Raw genomic sequence first — 5975 nt, forward strand, 5'->3', positions numbered from 1 at the left:
ATACACACACACACACACACACACACACACACATACACCGATCAGCCATAACATTAAAACCACCTCCTTGTTTCTACACTCACTGTCCATTTTATCAGCTCCACTTACCACATAGAAGCACTTTGTAGTTCTACAATTACTGACTGTAGTCCATCTGTTTCTCTGCATGCTTTGTTAGCTCCTTTCACCCTGTTCTTCAATGGTCAGGACCCCCACAGGACCCCCACAGAGCAGGTATTATTTAGGTGGTGGATGATTCTCAGCACTGCAGTGACACTGACATGGTGGTGGTGTGTTAGTGTGTGTTGTGCTGGTATGAGTGGATCAGACACAGCAGCGCTGCTGGAGTTTTTAAACACCGTGTCCACTCACTGTCCACTCTATTAGACACTCCTACCTAGTCGGTCCACCTTGTAGATGTAAAGTCAGAGACGATCGCTCATCTATTGCTGCTGTTTGAGTCGCTCATCTTCTAGACCTTCATCAGTGGTCACAGGACGCTGCCCACGGGGCGCTGTCGGCTGGAGGTTTTTGGTTGGTGGACTATTCTCAGAGGGTAACTTCTGTTCTTGCTGGATTTGCCACGTGGCCACGCGCGGAGGTGTTTCAGGAGGGGAAATTCGGGGGTTCCTGCCCCATTAGGGGTGCTTTAACTGAGGCATGAAGGGTCATTGTGGCCAGTGCAGCCTCCGCTGGGTGGACGGATGGACAGATGGATGGGCGGGTGGGTTTGGGGGGAGGGAAATGCACTTGCTCTCTGGAATGTGGCGAGTCCTTGTGAACTATTTCCTTTGTGTTGGTAACTGCTGCTTCTCGCCTCCGACTGTTTCACGGTGACGGAGGGAAAAAAACCGCCGCATTCCTTCAGCGATGCCAATGAGGCTTGTAGGCAAACAAGGTCACTGAGACGTTTCCGCTGCCCTTCCCGGATCAGAACCGCACAGCCCTGAGACGTGGGTGGGATCTGTTTTTATTTATTATTTATTTTTGTGAGAAATCCCATCAGTTAATGTACCATCATGACCCGAGCTGTAGTTCTGAGCTCAGCCTAATTAGCGCTGATCCACTGGTGCCTCTCTCAGGACGACTGGGACTCGCCTCTCGCTCCCCTGCTCTCCTAATAATTAATGAAATCTACTGACGGACCAGACCGGCTCATCAGAGAGTCGTTTAATAAACAACTGGAGGTCAAAAACGACCCACAGCCACGCCCTCAAGCGCCCAGATGCTTCAAAGTGTCCAAAAAAATCCAAAAATACCTCAATTACCCGACAGTCCAACAGTTCAGGTCATTTATACATTATACAGGAACATTGTGGGACACGTCCTAAATAAGTAGTTGGTAGTGTCCTAATAATGCGCTGGTCTGGTCAGTTTGTTCATTCTTTTATCAGTACGCAGCCTGTCCTGGTCAGGGTCCTGGAGGGTCCACTGGGTGTTTAAAAATGCACCCTGCAGGTGTTTCTGTTTATTATCAATATATCACATGCAACACACTCACTCGCTTATTCACTCACTCACTCACTCACTCACTCACTCGATCACTTGCTTTTTCACCTTTTTTATCAACTCACTTTCTCACTTATTCACTAAGTCACTCTTTCACTTATTCATTTGCTCACTCAATAACTCACTAACTTATTCACTCATTTACTCTCTTTTACTCACTCTCACTCACACGCTCATCCATTCTCTCACTCACTCTTTCACTTGTTCATTCACTCTTTCATCAGCTCACTTTCTCACTTATTTACTAAGTCACTCTGTCACTTATTCATTTGCTCACTCACTCACTCTCTCGCTCGCTCATTTACTCACTCCATCTCACTCACTTACTCACTCACTGACTTACTCACTCACTCACTGACTTACTCACTCACTCACTGTCACTCCCTCATTCACTTAACTCACTCTAGCACTCGCTTATTCACTCTTTCATCAACGCTCTCACTTATTTACTAAGTCACTCTGTCACTTATTCATTTACTCACTCACTCTTTCATTCACTCACTCAATCACTTATTCATTCGCTTCTTCATTAACTCGCTCACTAACCTACTTATTCACTATTACTAACTCATTCACTTTCTCACTCACTCTTTCACACTTTACTAAACAATATATACACTGACACACTGCTGTGTTACTGATGTAATGATGTAAACTGTGTTAAAATTCTAAATAAACTCCAGTAAACGACGTGACCACAGTTTTTTGTGTTTTTATTTCTTTCATGTGCAGAAGAACCGGAGCGTGAATCAGTGTGATGAGGGTGAACATTCGCACCTCACGATGGGTCTGCTGGATCTACCACAGCTGAATCAAGCTTAATCAGCCTAAACCTGAGAAAGTCCAATACACAGCCAAATCTACAGCGTTCTCATCCTCAGCTACACTCCTCAGCTACACACCTCAGCTTCAGCTCATGGACAGATGACCTTCCATTCTTCTCCAGAATGTTCTGATAGAAAACAGAATTCATCCTTTGTGTCTACAGGGATTGGTTCCAGAACCCCTCTTCCCCAAAAGCCCTCAATTCCAAAATCAGTGAACGCTTATATGAAGCCCCTTATATAAAATAGTGAAGCAGATGACTTATACTCCACCATACACTGTAAACAAGACACGAGGGAACGGCTGTATGATGATGATGATAATTGTTTTTTCTGGATTTTTTGTGAGCCAGGTGAGAAACATAAACAGGACAGCTGGACTCTTGAGCCTGGTTTCATCCGCTTGGAGAGCATGGCTCTCGCTGTGGTCTGGTGGAGTCCAGGCTCTTAGGAATGGCTTTGTAACCCTTCCATACCTCCATAAAAGCCTTTTAGCGTGGTGTTAATGTTAATTAACCGACTGTAATGAACAAATTGATTCATCTGATTCGTTTTTGTTTAAAAGTAATAAATTGAAGTGATTCAATTAGTTGATCCGCACTCGACGATTCCTATATCGCAGTTAATATCAAGTTCTGTTTATTTATTTTAAAAAAAATAAATGAGGGATGTTAAGAATGAATCATGAATCATCTGTGACTCATTTGTGTAGACTTCATTTGATTCTTTTGAATCGTACTTGTGTTCGATTCATTTGAATTACTAAGAACATCAGTGGACGTGATTCTGTACCACTGATGGAGCTGAAAGTTTTCAGGCCTCATGTTTGTGACTGTGTGTGTGTGTGTGTTGAGTTTTAGTGTGTGTGTGTGTGTGTGTGTGTGTGTGTAGAACACCCCGTTTCCTCCCACAGTCCTCAGCGTGGGGTTCGGAGGAGGGGACGCTGCCGTCTGAGAGCTTTTGTCACTGTAGGGGAAGTAGCGGAGTCCAGCAGGGAAGGAAACTCACTCTCTCACACACACACACACACTCTCACACACACACACACACACACTCACACACACACACACTCCTCCCATAGTAACGGCAGCAGGGGAGAAAGAAAGCACGTTACATGCTTGCAAATCAGCCTGCCGCTATTATTCTTCTCTCCCCGGACACTGGGGACACTTTCACCTCCAAACACACACACACACACACACACACACACACACTTACTTGTGCAGAAAAGAGGGTTCCAGGTCACATCTAGAAGTGCTTTCTTTATACTCTAATACGCCTCCCTCAAATTAAGTCAGCTCAAACGAAATCAGATTGTTATTATGATTATTATATTATCATTTTATCATTATTATTATTATATTATTATTATTAATATTATTATTATTATTATTATTATTATTTATATTATTATTATCATTATTAATATTACTATTATTATTATTATATTATCATTATTATTATTATCATTATTATTATATTATTATTATTTATATTATTATTATCATTATTAATGTTACTATTATTATTATATTATTATTATTATTATTATTATTATTATGCATCAGTGTGACGTTTTTATTAATAATAAATGAATTAATTCACTGATTTGTTTATCTGTAGGTCCTCGGGTGACTCGGGATCTGGGTTTGAATCTCCTCGGTGCTACTGCATGGCCGGCCGTCTACACACGACCTGATTGGCTGTGACTGAGGACCGGAGGTGGTTGAAGTTCTGATTCAGATCAGGATAAAGCGTGTTGATAAAAATGAGGGAGCTGAAACGGGCACCTGAGCTTCATGCTGATTCGCAGTTCCGTGGTTAAGTAGCGGTGGCGCGGCGCACATGCCAGGCCTCGGTGTTAGCACACTGCTGCCAACAGCTCGTCTTTGCTAGTCAGGGCAAGCGTTGCTAGCAGAAGTTTGTAAACATGGTGCGGCGTGTGTGTGTGTGTGTGTGTGTGTGTGTGTGTTTTGGAGGGGGTAGAGGTGGAGAAACAGGAGAAGCTAGTAGTGAAACCTAAGCAGCAGCAGGTGAGCTTTACTGTAGGGAGGAGTGATTAGCAGATTTAGCAGATTAGCAGACAGGAACGCGGCATTTGCTAGCCCTCGCTCGGGGTAGTACATCAGCGTAGCGACCAGGACAGCTGCTGATTCGCTGGTGTCCATGTAAATAGGGCTAGTTTGGCTGGACCTTGAGAAAGCAGAAAGCCAGAATCATGGATTTGGATTCTAACTATTTAGGAATGTACGTGGATCAGTGGTCTCTACCAAGGACAGCCAGAAAACCAAATTATGAAGCATTAATGCCGGCACGTTATTGCCTACTACCACCCAGATCTAAAGCTCTTGAGTTCCAATCCCAGACTGTTGGCTGGCTTGGTCTGACTCTCCATACGCCATACGGCTCTCCGTCAGACTCTATTACTGAAAGGTGGAAGGATTTACATTTACAGTACTGTGACTGTACACAATCTAAGCAATTGAGGATTAAGGGCCGTGCTCAAGGGCCCAACAGTGGCATCCTGGCAGTGGTGGGGCTTGAACCGGCAACCTTCATATTACTAGTCCAATACCTTGACCACTAGGCTACAACTGGATGCACTTTGTCGCTGCTTGCATCACAGTTTCGACCCCTCGGCCAGCACGGAGGCGAATTAGGGAATCGGCCTTGACTAAATTAAAGATACACCATATGGCCAAAAGTATTTGGACACCTGAGCATGAGCTTGTCGGACTAAACCGACTAAACTGTGTGTGATCTTTTTATCTAGAACGACAGCCGCTTGTCTGAGAAGCTTCTCACAAGACTTTGGAGTACGTCTGTGGGAATTTGTGCCCGTTTTGTTAAAAGATGGCAGCGTTTGCATTTGTACGGCTGGGCGCTGATCGATCAGTCTGTGTTCCGGTTCGTCCCAGAGCTGTCGAGTGTGGCTGAGGTCAGGGCTCTGTGCAGGACACTGGAGCTTCTTTAAACCAAGCTGGAACAGAAGAGGAACCTTACCTAAATTGTTGCTGCAAAGTTAGATGCACATAATTTCCTTGTGGCTAATTAGAAGGGGCGTCCCAATACTTTTGGCCATATAGTGCACGAATAAAATGGTTTATTTTTAAATAGATAAATTGATCGTTACGACCATAAAAGGAATCTATGTGTTCATTATTTATATGAATGAATGGCTGAAAGTATGTGGACACCTGACTGTGAAACAACTTTGACTTGAATGAGGCGCTGCACCTTTCTGGTTGCCAGGTAGAGATTCCAAAAACGGTTTCCATAGCAACCTGCCACTCCGATATCGCCGACGTCTCCCAAAAAACTTCCCATGGTCGCCTCCGAGTGCGAATACGTAATGAGCCTCACGATTACCACGCCTGATTAAACCAAAACAACGAGGCCAAACAGAACCAGAGCTCAGAGAGAGGGGGGAGGGTCAGTTTACCAAAAGTTTGTGGACACCCGACACTCGAACATTCTGATCATTACAAACCAACAGGCATAGTGACCCGCCCTGCTCCCTCTACCTACCTGATCAGCTCCTCAGTAGAGAGGATTCTAATCAGACCTGGAGCTCATAATCAGATTACTTAGACGCTCTACTTAGACGTGTCTACAGTTTTACTTACTAAGCTAACACAGTTA

The 5975-nt window shown here is 44.1% G+C and overlaps 1 long non-coding RNA gene across 3 annotated transcripts in view; it reads left to right on the forward strand.

Annotated features, from left to right (window-relative positions):
- The window catches only part of LOC134331504 (uncharacterized), a 141677-nt gene extending 138662 nt beyond the window's left edge, over positions 1–3015 (forward strand). For all 3 annotated transcript variants that reach the window (XR_010015128.1, XR_010015130.1, XR_010015129.1), the window contains one exon: positions 2242–3015. This is a non-coding gene — a long non-coding RNA (uncharacterized LOC134331504). The remainder of the gene's footprint in view (positions 1–2241) is intronic.
- The last annotated feature ends 2960 nt before the right edge of the window (positions 3016–5975 follow it).

This window comes from Trichomycterus rosablanca, chromosome 17, assembly GCF_030014385.1.
Source record: "Trichomycterus rosablanca isolate fTriRos1 chromosome 17, fTriRos1.hap1, whole genome shotgun sequence".
Lineage (NCBI taxonomy): Eukaryota > Metazoa > Chordata > Actinopteri > Siluriformes > Trichomycteridae > Trichomycterus > Trichomycterus rosablanca.